We start from the raw sequence: 16221 nt of genomic DNA on the forward strand, positions 1-16221 counted from the left end.
ACCTACTGGTCGTACAGTGGGTCACTTTCAGTAACAGTATCATCTCCGTGGTAACAAGAAACAGTACTGGAGATTGTTTGTAACAACAGCAATCACATCATAGTACACCAGGCCACTATCAGGACTATCAGAACAGGCTAATGTAGCCGATCTGCCACTTTTTTTATGTATCCTACATTTGCACATCAATTTAAATTTACTGCACACGATACTTTCATGATAGTTTATTATATTCATATTACATATCTTTATTCTATTCATACACCTGTATAGTAGTGTACAGTAATACTTGCTTACCTTTGTTTTACTTTAATGCACCTTGAGCTGCTGTAATTTTTGATCTTGTCTTTGGGATTTAATAAAGTGATCTATCTTTTTATCTGTCTGTCTGTCTGTCCGTCCGTCCGTCCGTCCATCGATCCATCCATCCATCCATCCATCAATCCAATCATCCATCCATCCATCCAATCATCCATCCATTCATCCATCCAATCATCCATTCATCCATCCATCCAATCATCCATTCATCCATCCATCTATCCATCCACTCATCCATCCATCCATCCATCCATCCATCCAATCATCCATCCATTCGTCCATCCATCCATCAATCCATCCATTCATCCATCCATCCATTCATCCATCCATTCATCCATCCAATCATCTATTCAATCATCTATTCATCCATCCATCCATCCATCCAATCATTCATCCATGCATCCATCCAATCATCCATCCACCCGTTTGTCCTTGTGCCTGAGGTGATTTAGTGACAAAGTATTTTGGATAACTGAAATGCATTTAGGAAGCTGAATGACAGAATTAATTCTCAAATTCTTGAAATAGCCACTCCACTTTCTGTATTTTTGGCAGTCTGCAGATTGGAAGCCAAGCCTTTTCAGGCAGTTCTGACAGTGCCTGACCTCAGAACTGACTCACAATCATTCAGAATCAAAAATCATTTGGAAACCCTTCCAAAACATTTAAGTGTTTTCTACCTGCAACTTCTTATGAAAGCGTACAGTTTTGGAATAGATGCTCAGGAGTCCACGCTAGTGTTCATCCAGCGCACATGTGTATTGTGTGGATGTGGGGGAGGGTTGTGCTGAAGGGATGTGAGTAATCAATGCAGTCCTCAAATCACATTCTGCCTCTTCATTAAAGGCCTATCTGACTGCGGGGAAATAAGGGCACGGGATTAATCCAGCTGTCTGTGTGTTGTTGTGTGTTTGTGTGTGTGTGTGTATGTATGTGTGTGTGCACAAGTGTGTGAATGAGAAAGAGAGGGAGTAGTAGCCGAGGCGGTGGTTGGTGGTTCTGCCGCAGCATTGATTGTGCTGAATCTCCGCCACTTTTCCATACACGTTTAATCTCTCTGAAATGCTAAATAGGCAATCAAAAGGAATCACCAGTGTGTGTGTGTGTGTGTGTGTGTGTGTGTCTGGTAGCTGAGCAGTACTGTAGTGCAGCTATGCAGAGTGGGACTCTTTGGGTGCCTGAGCACCTGCCTTTTTGCCCCCTGTGTCCATTGGGCCCTTTTAAAAAGTTTACTCACTTAAAACGTGCCAGAGGCAACATTTCTATAATTAATAATTAAATTATAGCTGCAAATAAAATACAATACTTGTCGTTTGAACAGTAATAATAGGGATGGGTCATGAACAAAAGCAGACTAGTTTAGTTGGGAATGGAGTTGATTTCAAAGATTCTGAGTCAGTTCACCAAATTGATTCAGTTTAGCTTCTGAGACAGTTCACCAAATTGATTCAGTTTAGCTTCTGAGTCAGTTCACCAAATAGATTCAGTTTAGCTTCTGAGTCAGTTCACCAAATAGATTCAGTTTAGCTTCCGAGTCAGTTCACCAAATTAATTCAGTTTAGCTTCTGAGTCGGCTCACCAAATTGATTTAGTTTAGCTTTTAAGTCAGTTCATCAAATTGATTCAGTTTAGCTTCTGAGTCAGTTCACCGTATTTATTCAGTTTAGCTTCTGAGTCAGTTCACCAAATTGATTCAGTTTAGCTTCTGAGTCAGATCACCAAATTGATTCAGTTTAGCTTCTGAGTCAGTTCACCAAATAGATTCAGTTTAGCTTCTGAGTCAGTTCACCAAATTAATTCAGTTTAGCTTCTGAGTCGGCTCACCAAATTGATTCAGTTTAGCTTTTAAGTCAGTTCATCAAATTGATTCAGTTTAGCTTCTGAGTCAGTTCACCGTATTTATTCAGTTTAGCTTCTGAGTCAGTTCACCAAATTGATTCAGTTTAGCTTCTGAGTCAGATCACCAAATTGATTCAGTTTAGTTTCTGAGTCATTTCACCATATTGAAATTGAAATTGTTTAAATATGCTATATATTGTACACGGTGTGAACATAAACCTTGTCACTTAAAAACCTGGGCAGCTCTTTTTTATTACTTTGAGCACAAGATCCATCTGATCAATGGTTTACAAGTACGCTAGCCCACTAGCGCTCACTAGTTTCGAATCTCAGCAGTGCTATCAGTCAGTCAGGTATGTACACAAAGATTGTGGCTAGAAAGCCTAGCTATTGTAAGCTACGCTTGTCCTTGTCAGTGCGCTCTCAGCAGCGGTCCATGGGCGGCACGGTGGCTAAGTGGGTAGCACTGTCGCCTCACAGCAAGAAGGTCCTGGGTTTGATCCCCAGGCGGGGCGGTCCGGGTCCTTTCTGTGTGGTTTGCATGTTCTCCCCGTGTCCGCGTGGGTTTCCTCCGGGTGCTCCGGTTTCCTCCCACAGTCCAAAGACATGCAAGTGAGATGGAGACACTAAATTGTCCATGACTGTGTTTGATATAACCTTGTGAACTGATGAATCTTGTGTAATGAGTCACTAACATTCCTGTCATGAATGTAACCAAAGTCTAAAACATGACATTAAAATCCTAATAAACAATCAAAGAAACTCAGTGGCGGTCCCAAACCCGGATGAAAATAAGTTGGACTGCATCCGAAAGTAACTGTGCCAGTTCAGGTATATCGACCAGAATACTCCACTGTGGTGACACTTAAATACAGGAGCAGCTGATAGAAAAAAATAGACATGTGTATAGTTCCTTAAATGAAAAGGTACACTATAATAAAACAGTTGAATCATTTTATCATTTTTGTCCAACTTATTGCAGCACAGCTTGTCTAACAGTCTAACAGCAGCAGCTATTTGGATTCAGGCCTCAGGCTTTTGTGTGCTTTTATTAAAATAATTGGCTGCTTTTGGTCCATTCATTAGAGACTCCTCTATTGTTAGGAATGGGTAGCGAGATCATTTGCCCTGATTCTTTCCTCCCTGCCACACATCGGAATAATAAAGAGACATCGCACCCGGGGAAGTGAAGCCGCCGCACTCTGTACCGCGTTACTCTGTACGTTCCTGGCACAAAGCGGCGCAGGCTTTTGATACTGAGAGGGGGTGTGGGTAATTAATTTGATTTTCAAACGAGCACTGGAAGGAGAAGCGTATTGATCACGAGTTCATTTGGCTTTATCTTTATTCAACTAATTACTTTTAGTCTGAAGAACATTAGGGGGGATTTTTATTTTAAATAACAGTGGGTGTTTTGGAGAATAGAAAATCCCCTTCTGTATTTTACCAGTGATTAAAACATTTCAATCATTACTTCTGCAAAGACTAACCTCCATGCGGGAGCTGTTCAAAATCACATCTAATTAAAAACCTATATTGAGTATTTTTTTTATCCAGAATAAATGCATTTAATGTCCGGAAGGTTGAAATTTGTGTTTAAGTATTGATTCGAAAAACAGGATGCTGGCTGAAAGCTGTTTAGGGTAAACATATTTTCTCAGCTCAAGCAGTGGTTGCCTTGTGGATTGAAAAATCTGATTAAGCAAGTCTGGTTTAAGCATTAAATTATGCCTGAATGAAATGACAGAATGATATTAATATTGCAATTTAATATAATTGTTTTATAATACAGTTATCATAATAATGTAGGTGCTGTCAGTTGTTAGTGCTTTTATGAGTCCATCACTACTCTCTTTACCACCACAAAGGTATTATAAGGAACTGAACGAAATGATTAGCATTAGCCTTTATTACTTCATGAAAATCTAGAAATCTAGAAAACCAGCCAGACATTTAAAACACATGATTGGCTGTGTCTGAGGAAGGAAGGTTGAGGGGGGTTTTCATTCTTGCTGCAAATGCGACCTCTTACACACATTAGCTGCGTCTAAAATCACATACTTAAACAGTAAGTACTAAATTGGAGGCAGTGCGCACTACTAGCTGGTAAAGCAGTCAGCTTTTTCAGTACGTATGCACGCAACTTCAGACGTACTATGTCCGCCATCTTACTAATGTCACATGATGCATGACATCACATCGCCTCAGTTATAGCATTTACATTTTTGTCTTACTCTCATTCTTTGCTTCAGTTGAATTATGGGATAGATTAGCGGACCGCCAGTGTGCTGTGTTTGCATATTCGAAAACGGCTGCCCGTGCAGTAGGTCACCCAGGTCCTTTTTGCGTACTGTTTAATTAATACTATGTATTCTGACACACTACCTGTTCTTGCGTACTGCTTTCACGGACTGTTCAGTATGGAAGTATTTGATTTCGGACGCAGCTGAAATGTTATGTTACAAATTCATGCATTTTTTTTCTAGAATCTCATATTTAACTAAACGGAACTAATCAAGGCCAAACAGCTCAAGGGCAAATTGGTTACTAACAAAACAGTGACATACACCGACCAGGCATAACATTATGACCACTGACAGGTGAAGTGAATAACACTGATTATCTCTTTATCACGGCACCTGTTAGTGGGTGGGATATATTAGGCAGCAAGTGAACATTTTATTCTCAAAGTTGATGTGTTAGAAGCAGGAAAAATGGGCAAGCGTATAGATTTGGGCGAGTTTGACAAGGGCCGAATTGTGATGGCTAGACGACTGGGTCAGAGCATCTCCAAAACTGCAGCTTTTGTGGGGTGTTCCCGGTCTTCAGTGGTCAGTGTCTATCAAGAGGAACAAGTAAGGAACAGTGGTAAACTGGCGACAGGGTCATGGGCGGCCAAGACTCATTGATGCACGTGGGGACTGAAGGCTGGCCTGTGTGGTCCGGTTCTGATAGAAAGGTGTCAGAATACACAGTGCATCGCAGTTGCAGGGCTGTTATGGCAGCAAAAGGGGGACCAACACAATATGAGGAAGGTGGTCATAATGTTATGCCTAATCGGTGTATATATGCAATGAATAACTGTTTTAAATTTTGAACACAATGTTGTCTAAGCTTGTTTGTCCAGAAATTATTATCTGCGAGGGCGTACATAGAAAATTACTCCAACTAGTTTACTTCTTATAGACAATTTGTCAGTTATTGCAAAGCAGACAGTAAGACAATAAAAGCTCTTACACAAAGAAATAAGGGCGCCTGTTGCTACTCTGTTTTGTATTTTACTGCGCCTTGTAATTGCTATGTTGTGCTTGGAAAAAAAGCTTGACCACCATTAACCTCTCTCCGCTACAATCCACTTACCATGTCGGGCACTTAGGCAATAATGTCCATTTTTGCAAATGTGTGTGTTCTTGACTTGCTGTAATTAAATTGAGCTTTTCACACGTCATCTGGAAATTTAAAGAGGTCGGAATGGGCGCCTGCTTTCTCCATCTGTCGAATAGAAGTATAAACACTTTGTTCTGTGTTTTTTTTTACTACGCTGTGTTGATGATGAAAGCATCGCTGTTTTAGTTAATGGTTCAAGGGCTTTTTTTCAGACCTGGAATAAAGGAGGGGTTTGCAATTACTGCATGAATAGGTGTGTTGATACTGTATTTGGGTTATATTTTTAGGGTCGACTGGTGGTGGGGCTCGATGTAATGTCTTTTTATGGGGCCTAAACTGCTCGACAGCGCCCCTGACTGTGTGGTTTTCATATTCATAAGTCGTATTTTTAGTAATACTAACAACAATTAAGAAATAGCTTACATTTCACTTACATTAGTGAAATTTGTGTTAAAACCACCTCCTTGTTTCTACACTCACTGTCCATTTTATCAGCTCCACTTACCATATAGAAGCACTTTGTAGTTCTACAATTACTGACAATTACTATCTGATTCTCTGCATGCTTTGTTAGGCCCCTTTTCTTGCTGTTCTTCAATGGTCAGGACTCTCACAGGACCACTACAGAGCAGGTATTATTTGGGTGGTGGATCATTCTCAGCATTGCAGTGACACAGACATGGTGGTGGTGTGTTAGTGTGTGTTGTGCTGGTATGAGTGTAAGACACAGCAGCACTGCTGGAGTTTTTAAACACCTCACTGTCACTGCTGGACTGAGAATAGTCCACCAACCAAAAATATATCCAGCCAACAGCTCCCTGTGGACAGCGTCCTGTGATCACTGATGAAGATCTCAAAGATGACCGACTCAAACAGCAGCAATAGATGAGCGATCGTCTCTGACTTTACATCTACAAGGTGGACCAACTAGGTAGGAGTGTCTAATAGAGTGGACAGTGAGTGGACACGGTATTTAAAAACTCCAGCAGCGCTGCTGTGTCTGATCCACTCATACCAGCACCATGTCATTGTCACTGCAGTGCTGAGAATCATCCACCACCTAAATAATATGTGCTTTGTGGTGGTCCTGTGGGGGTCCTGACCATTGAAGAACAGGGTGAAAGCAGGCTATAAAGTATGTAGAGAAATCGATGGACTACAGTAAGTAATTGTAGAACTACAAAGCGCTTCTATATGGTAAGTGGAGCTGATAAAATGGACAGTGAGTGTAGAAACAAGGAGGTGCTTTTAATGTTATGGCTGATTGGTGTAGATGGATGGATGGATGTGCTGATATTGCCTCTATACCCCATAAAACTAGCATTGTGACTCTGACCTCTCATGAAAACCTCTATATCTTTTTCAGAGCAACACTGTCCCCCTCTAACATTTAGTTTCCAGCTGCTAAAGATCACAACACTGGCATTTCCATTTAAACGAAACGATTTGGACATCAGTTGACTGGACACATTATGTTTTTGGATGGCCCCCTCCAGTCGAGATTAGCTTAATTAGCTGTGAAGATCACTGACTCGTGGTGGAAGGCGTGTTTGCTGCAGACAATTACAGGCCTGGTGTGGCACACCCTGGCGCTCAGCTCGCGATTTGCAGGTGGGTTGGCACTATCTGTAAGTGCACATCTGGGCCCTGCGGGAGTTAAAAAGTTTCATTACATCCTCTTCAAAATGCCTCACACTCCCCAATCCTGAAACGGAATACTGCCAAATGTATTAGCTGAAAGGCCAAGCTTTTGGACAGTTTGATATGGTGTGTGGAGCATAATTATTTTCTCTTTGTTTCAGTGATGAAAGAGTGACAAACCGGAAAGCTGTACAGTCATTTCTCTCAGTTTTGTCTGTGCTTTTGCACTGAAATGCAAATATTTGGCTTTGCTTATTTCTCAGCAGGCAATTTAAGCCTCCGTCTTATCTGATATTTGTTCATCTACGTTATCTCACTCATAATGCAGCCATTTTCCCAACCTGTTGTCTCCTTACAAAACTGTTTACAATTAATTATCTTGTAGAGGCAAACAGAACTGGTAACCTTTGCTGTCGGGAAACAATTACCCTCTTTAGCGAGTACGTTTCTATGGATTAAATCTCGTGCCTGGCCTGCTGAATCGTGCCTGCTGACATCCAGGAGAGAGAAAGTACAGAGAGATGGGCAGAGGGAGAGATGAAACCTAATGAGTGAGAAATAGCCTCGAGATGCTCGAGAGCCTGAAAAACAATCAAGGCTAAATGTAATAAGCCTTTTGCCCTTGGTTTTAGCCCTAAAACGTCCACCAAAAATCACATTGTCAATGATAATATCCTAAGTGAGCCATTGAGACTTGCACAAAGTTTCAAAGAAAAAACAATGATATATCATGGGACACATAGATAAATAGGAAGGTAGAAAAGTAGGTAGGTAGGTAGGTAGGTAGGTAGGTAGGTAGATAGATAGATAGATAGATAGATAGATAGATAGATAGATAGATAGATAGATAGATAGATAGATAGATAGATAGATAGATAGATAGATGCATTTTTGTTGGGTAGCCTTGATTCTCATTCTAAATGTGACTGCACTGGTTTTCTCACGGTTCTCCAGTTTCCTCCAACCCCAAACTAGTAGGTGAATCAGCTTCTCCAAATTGTCCATAGGTGTAAGCGGGTGGATGGATGTATCAGTAATGGATTGGCACCCTGTCCACTTTGTACTCTGGCCTTGGCACAGTGTTTTCTAGTACATGAAAAATTTGGATCCGGATTAACTGGTCATTGGATGAATAAATCTTAATAAAAAACAATTGATAGATTGATAGATGGAAAGATTGATAGATGCTGATGGATGGATGGATGGATAAATGAATGGCCGGGCAGATAGATGGACGGATAGATGGACAGATAGACACTTTATTCATCTCATGGGAAATTATTGGCCTCCAATGGTCATTGGATAAATAAATCTTAATGATAAATTATTGGATAGATAGACTAATAGATGGATGGATGGATGGATGGATGGGTGGATGGGCAGGCAGGTGGCCTGACAGATGGACAGACACTTTATTCATCCCAATGGAAATTATTGGCCTCCAGTAGTTTAAATATAATAATATAATATAGATATAATATAAAATATCAGATAAAATAGAATGAATGCCTTTATTTGTCATATATACATATAACGGTGTACAGTACAACGAAATTCTTACTTTGCATATCCAAGCTTGTTTAGAAGCTGGGGTCAGAGCGCAGGGTCAGCCGTTGTACGGTGCCCCTGGAGCAGAGCGGGGTAAGGGCCTTGCTCAGAGGCCCAACAGTGGCAGCATGGCAGAGCCAGGATGCAACAGAACCCAAAGCTCTACTCACTAGGCTACCACTGTCCCTATAATATTAGATATAGGTATATACAGGGTGTTCCTAAAGTCTGGACACATAGGAAATATCACTAACTATATAGTAGTTAGTAACTATATGTTTACTAAAATATACACACATACATATTGTGTCACAAATAGTGGAAAACACATTAAACATGTTATTGATTAATATTCTAATGAAATAAAATGTTAAAATGTGTTGTGAACATGCATTTGCCTGTGTCCAGACTTTAGGAACACCCTGTATATCTATATCTAATAGAAGCAATAGAATAGGTTGCTGTGTAAAGATTATTTTAAAATTATTTATTGGGACAGAATTTTTTAAACTGCTGATCTGTTGAACCTGTTGTTTCATGCCAGTTAGGCATTCCACACTTAAATAAACCGTAGTGCTAAGTGCACTTTAATCTGCATCATTTCACCTTCGACAGTTTATCCCTTAGTCTTTCTAGCGAACGGCTCAGATCCGCCTGACAGTCAGGTGGAAATCTGCGCTGTCCATTCCGCGGCAGCAACAGGAAAAGCGAGAGGCGCATAATTCATCATTAGGATATCAGAGTCCAGGTGCAGATTAAAACTGATCCAGCCAGCAGCCAGCCAAAAGCGGCCACTCAAGGAGGGAAATCTTATCCTGCAGCCAATTCCCAGAGCATGGCTGCCCTAATTGAAATAATTTTACCCTGAGTGTTGCTTAATCTTCAGAAATCGCACATTGCGGGAGGGTGTGAATTGAAGTGTGCAGAAGTCCGATCGCATCTGCCAGGCCTGTCCACTCTCTATCAGCCTGCCCCTCCTTCTCTTTCTGAACTTTCTCACTAAACACTGAGGTTTTAAAAGCTTACCGCATCCCGGCGCTGGGCGCCCGCTGCTCGAGACGCAACAAATCATTTGTCTGTTATTAACCCTGAGCCTGTAATTATGCAGATTGCCATAGATTTTCCCTGGGTGCTTGGAAGTGAGATCCAGGGGTTGCTCTCAGCATGGCAGGCGGACGAGGCAACGGCCGTGCATTACTGAACTTGCCACATTCATCATGTTGACTGATGGCACGCGGAGCCGGTCCCCGGGTCCCGGTGGTTAATGTAGTGGGTAATTAACTGTCATTTGCCTGGTAATAGGCCGATGATCAATGGTTTGTGAGGAAACAAATTCTAATTCAGCAGCTGATGAATGCACGCTGAGGCCAAAGCAATTGAAGTGGCGGGGGTGGCAGAGGGGAAGGGAAGGAAGGAGAGAGAGGGAGTCACTGTCAGAATTTCTAATGCCTCCGGAGGTGCCGCTGATACTGCTCTTTCTTTTCTTCCTTTTAAGAAAATAATTAATGTGTGCTTAATTCGACTTTGATGTTAAGAGATAGGGGTTTAAAAAAAGCTTGTTTAGCTTAATTTTTTTATCATAATTTTTTGCACCTCTCCGTATAGCTTTGCATTTTTAAAGCAAACCTGAAACTCACAATTCTACAAGTATTATCTTAGCTTAAAGCCATCTGGGCAAATTAGCTGTTAGCTGTCAGCGTAAAACACATTTAGGTCTGTTTTGAAATAATTAGCTATTAAATTCATCATTAATAGTTTAATAATGCAATTAGGATGAAGTCACACTTGTGAGATTTAGCTATTTGGCTACTTTGTGAGCTAATTGCTAATCACAAACAGTTTACCATCTCAGGTCCAAGTACTACACATGACACAGCAAGTAGTGCACTATTTTAACATACAATTCAGTGCTAATTACTCATATTATTTATTAGGGATGTAACGATGCACCACAAGACAGTTAAAAATCGATTCACATGTGTAACGATTCAAATCGGTTTACATGTATAATGAATCGATATTCACTTTAAACAGCAGAGGGCACTGGCACTATTCACCTCGCCTAGTTGACGTCACTACAGGGTTGCCAGGTTCGGAATTTTCCAGCCAAATTTATTCATGTGAGGATACTTTCTTTATTTGTATTATTCATTTATTTATTTAATGTGGGATTTGTTTAAAAATTGTATTTCATTTTTTTTTTTTTTTTTTACACATAAAGGGAAATGTGTAACATTGTTTTGCATAGTTTGTACCTACCTCAGAAATAAAAGGGCATTCATTATTTAGATAAATAAAAGATAAGCACAAATACAGTATTTTATTTTATTGTTTAAAGAGAAATACTAAAAGGAAACTTTGGCATAATTTGTCTTCAATTTCATTTTGTTTAAAAAATTGGGAATAAATCGTATTATGAACACAGTATCATGAATCGCATCGCACCATGGGTAGAGTGTATCGTTACATCCCTACTATTTATTAAAAGTAAAGATGTAATGTATTTATATCTATTTATTTTTTTCTTAACCATAAAAACCCAATATATTATTTTAATAGATTACAATAACCAATTCTGATGCACATTAAGTTTAAATAAAGGCAAAAATGAGCTCTGTTTGACTTTCGGTAAATAACTACTTATGTAACTTATGTAAGTGCACGTCGAGGTCCACACTTGTGCATTTCCAGCAGGGTGCTGGCTAATCATTACATGCTAGCCGAGTGCCTGGATTTTGCTAGTGTGCCCACTGGGCTAAAACCTTGTGGAATAATTTAATTGGTGTCTGTTTTTCTCTCATCAAATAGCTACCATTCAGCCATGAAGTGCTGCTGTGCACCTTTCTCCAGTAAGGTGCTGCTGATTGGGCATTCTCTTTCAAATTGGAAATCTGCACCGCCATGAATTTTGATTTTGCTTCGCCTCTTTAGCCTATTTAAATATACATGCTATTTTGTCAAACTTTGACTCTGAGTGAATGTGATTTCCTCTGTAACGGGCCCCCTACTAGCTTTCTGACTCAAAAGCTAACCGTGCTTTGAGTTAATCCCCTGACTCAGTGTAAAGAGTAAAAAGCTGAAGAAACATTTGAATGTTTTGTCCTTGTCGTGAAAATGCTAAGAGCTGGTCTGTTTTTTTTTTTACCTGGTCTTCTCAGAGGGCACATTTGTGGAACATGTGCCCTTTGAATTCATTACTAGCCAAGCACACTTAATTTGCTGCCTCCCCTGAGAGACATTAGCGTCTGTGGTAGCAAACTGAGTGGCAGGTGGGGCTTCATTTCGCCTCTTTTTTTCTCCTCAGGAGCCATAAAAGAGTAACAGGTTGTTGCAAGTTAAAATAGAACAGATTTTATTTTTGATTTAGGAGTTCATTTCTTATTTTTTATGATGATGCATAAATAACTCAAGGAACGATCTAAAACGAATACATTCCTTGTGTTAAATGTACAATGCTCTCATTGTTTTGAATTTTATTTATATAATTTATGCAATTTTAATACAAATACAAAAAAAATTATTAGTTTATTTCCTCACAAAAAAGGCACAGCCATATTCACACACTCCTGTTTAGTTTAGATCTGTTTTAGCTGTTACTGTAGCGTCTGATTATCAGCGGCTGTGTTTCAAATCAATCTTCTCAATCTTGGACCATTTTGGCTGAGACAGATGTAGAAGCAAAAAAATAAGCTAGAAATGTTATGGGTAATGTTATGGTTATATAGCACATTTATAAAAGTCAAGGGTCAAAAACAAAACAATCGCCGCTCAGGTGGCGCAGCGATAAAACACACCAGAGTGGAGATTTCAAACACTGGACTGGGCGGCTACATGAACAACGATTGGCTGTTGTTCACATGGTGGGAAAGCCAGACCAGGGTTTCTCATAACTGATGCAGCTACGACCTCTGCTGGCTGATTGATGGCTCCTGCGCAGAGTCGAGGAATAATGTGGACAGGGTGTGGCTCTCCGTACACAAAGCTGATCCACATATGAGGTGCAGGTGAAAAGATGCAGTCGATACTGCACACGTGTTGGAGGGGGCCTGTGTCAGTTGCAGTGCTCCTCAGTCAGCAGTGAAGGGTAGCATCGGTACAAAGGAAGTGTAATGCAATCTGGGTAATTGAATACGACTAGATTAGAGTTTGGTTCTTTGCTAGTGTTTGAGTCACTCTATATTCCTTCACAGTGTACATAACCCTTTGATGCTCAACCTGGGTCAAAAGTGACCCAACTGAGTTTTTATTTTCTATATCTTTGCAATAAATTAATTTCGTCATTCAAGCTTCCATGAATTTTTCAATTAACTTGTTTTTGATCATCACAAATCCTTATTTCAGTTTTATATTTTTTGCTTTTTTAATAAAAATCATTTTTGTATCACTACCCTTCTAATGCACAACATATGGCAAAAATTACCCTTATGTATTTACTATGGAATTTGACAGAAACTACTGACATTTGTAAGTGTTTGTAGTCAAAAACATATTTACTGATCTTTTGAAAGACAACCAAAGATTAGGCTCTGGAATCTTGAATATGTCCAATACTATTTGCTTACTAGCTGTTTACATATTCTAGTATAGATAGCTTTTATTAGCTAAGACAGCAAATACATGAATAACTGACAAATGTGCATATGAAAATATTCTTGAATGGATGAATATGGGTCATTTTTGACCCATGTTGTGCATTAGAAGGGGTTTGCTTAGCTTGTGCATCAAAGTTAAACCCACAACAACCCTGACCTGCATAAAACTGTAGTAAAACATAAAAAATGCTCTACCCTGTCAATAAAAGGAAATGTATCACCGTATAAGCATACTAGTAGACTTATATCCAAAAGTATTTGGACACCTGAGCATGAGCTCTGCATGCTATTTTTTATTTTTCTATTTCTGCATTTTTCCTGTTTTGTCTCCAATCTGGGTTCATCCAGTTACTACAGTTGTAATTCTACTGCTTCAGGCCTCTTTTCTGACTGAGGAGGGATGTACCTAACACACACCCCCTCTGACACGTGTGGTAGCCAACTGCTTCTTTTCACCTGCATGAAGAGGTTTCCCTTAGGGATCAGTATGGCGTACAAAGAGTCACGCACTGATCTCCATTAATCCCCGTCTCTTCAGGCACCTTCAACCAGCCAGCAGAGGTCGCAAGTGCAGCATCAATATAAAACTGTTTACATATTCATTTATACCACCACTTTATTCTATTAAGGGTAACAGTGGGTTTAATTCACTGGGCAAAAAATAGGAAACACCCCGGACAGGTGGCCAGTCCATCACAGGGCAAACACACATTGGCACACACACTCATACCTAAAGCTGTTTTAATAGCTACAAATAAAACTGCATGTATTTGGACTTCCGAAGAAAACCCACGCAGGAGACCATGCAAGCCTTTCCACCTTGGAACCGAATCCTGGACCTTCTTGCTGTGAGGTGACAGTGCTACCCACCGAGCCACCGTGCCGCCTACATATAAATTCCATTGATTTCATATGATTTCTTCTGGCATTTGCACAGAAAATAATATGGGACAAGAGATGTATCTATACATAGACAGCTCAAACAGAAATGTATAATTTTTTTACATTATATTAGCACTAAACCAACAGCTGAAGTTTAATTCTAGAGTTATTCATAAGAACACTATTTTCCCAGTTTTCTTGCCTGTGGGGAACATGCTTTCCAAAGGTTAATAAACAACCCTACATACTGTATCCCAGGCCTGGAGATCATTTATTAGATTGTGATCTCTTACAGACTCCGAGAGTGGCGTGCAGTTTTATCTTTTTAACAGTGACGGCTAAAAGTGCCTGGAGAGGCTCGCCTAATAGCTTATTTTGTTATATGATTTTGTTATCAGATCTTTCTTTTTCTCCCCTCTATTACTTAGGCTAGGTCATTGCACACGTCCAACCTTGAATCCATAATGAATCCTTTCTCTTCAAAGCCCCAAGAACAGGATTTAAAACAAGAGCTTAGTCCACCCTGCTTGGTCTTCATAAGCTTGTCGAGATAATATCTCATATCTTCAAAAGTATTTGGACACCTCACCATGAGCTTGTTGGATATTCCATTTAAAATAATAACAAAAAATAACAACAGCCACTTATTTGAGAAGCCTTTAAAGTATGTCTGTGGGAATTTGTGCCCATTTAGTCAAAAGAGCATTTGTGCTGATTTGTAATGGGCACTGATGTTGGTCAAGAAAGCCTAAATTTATGTTTCAGTTCATTCCAGGGCTGTTCAGTGGGGCTGTGTGCAGGTCACTCTAGTTTTTTTAAACCAAGCTTTTCTTCATATCTTATCATTTTTAATTGAGTAAAAATAAAAAAAGAAGCAGTAACTATATCACATATCAAAGCAAGGCAAGAATAAAACCATAAACAGGGTGACAATACATTGTGGGAAGGTACACACTTAGACCTGCACACACTTCAATCTAGAGGTAATTTATAGCAGCCAATCCAAGTCAAGTCAAATTTATTTATATAGTGCTTTTTACAATGGACATTGTCTCAAAGCAACTTTACAGAATCCAGGACCAACAGACCAAAAACCCCTATTGAGCAAGCCGAGGGCGACAGTGGCAAGGAAAAACTCACTTAAAATTACAGGAAGAACCCTTGAGAGGAACCAGACTCAGCAGGGACTCATCCTTCAGGGACCCATCCACCTCTTGCATGTTTTGAAGATGGGTGAAGACCACCATATTCAACTTCACACAATGAGAAAAAAATGCTGCCTTTCTTAGAGACAGTGCCCAAAGGCATTGATTGAACCCAAGTAATCAGTGTGACACCAACTCTAGCAGCTGCTTCATTTAAGGTTACTCATCTGTTTATAACCAACTGAAGTGTCCTCATTTTTAGGCTTCTCACAAGACTTTAAAGTATGTCCGTTGGAATTTGTGTTAATTCAGTCAAAAGAGCATTTGTATGGGTGGGCACTGATGTTGGTCAAGCAAGTCTCAAGTGATGTTCCAGTTCATTCCAGAGCTGTTCAGTGGGGCTGAGGTCACTGGAGTTTCTTTAAACCAAGCTTTTCTTTATGTGTTTATAAAGCTTGCTTTATGCACATGGGGTACAGTCATGCTGGAACGGGAAAGCGCCTTCTCTAAGCTGTTGCTGCAAAGTTGGAAGAATATAATTTACTTTATATAATTGATTTATTATACCTGTTAGTAATTGTTGTGGCTGGAAAACATAAAAGTAATAATTAGAAGTGGTATCCCAATGCAGTGTATGTGACTGGGAGTAAACATGGTCTTTACATGTTATAGGCAATTAATTGCAATTGACCTGTCACTCAGGCCTATAAAATTAATTTATTTGCTTATTTAGTTAGTTAGTTAGTTAGTTAGTTAGGTAGGTAGTTAGTTCATTATTTAGTTTGTTTGTTAGTTAATAAATGTAATTTAATTTATTTGCCTTTTTTAGATTCCAGACAATAGATGGTACCATTGTTGTGCTACTGATA

At 39.7% G+C, this 16221-nt stretch overlaps 1 protein-coding gene across 2 annotated transcripts in view; it reads left to right on the top strand.

Annotated features, from left to right (window-relative positions):
- The window catches only part of lmo3 (LIM domain only 3), a 70916-nt gene that overhangs the window by 38418 nt on the left and 16277 nt on the right, over positions 1 to 16221 (top strand). The gene's annotated exons all lie outside the window — the stretch shown is intronic.

The sequence above is a fragment of the Trichomycterus rosablanca genome, chromosome 1, assembly GCF_030014385.1.
Source record: "Trichomycterus rosablanca isolate fTriRos1 chromosome 1, fTriRos1.hap1, whole genome shotgun sequence".
In the NCBI taxonomy this organism is placed as follows: domain Eukaryota; kingdom Metazoa; phylum Chordata; class Actinopteri; order Siluriformes; family Trichomycteridae; genus Trichomycterus; species Trichomycterus rosablanca.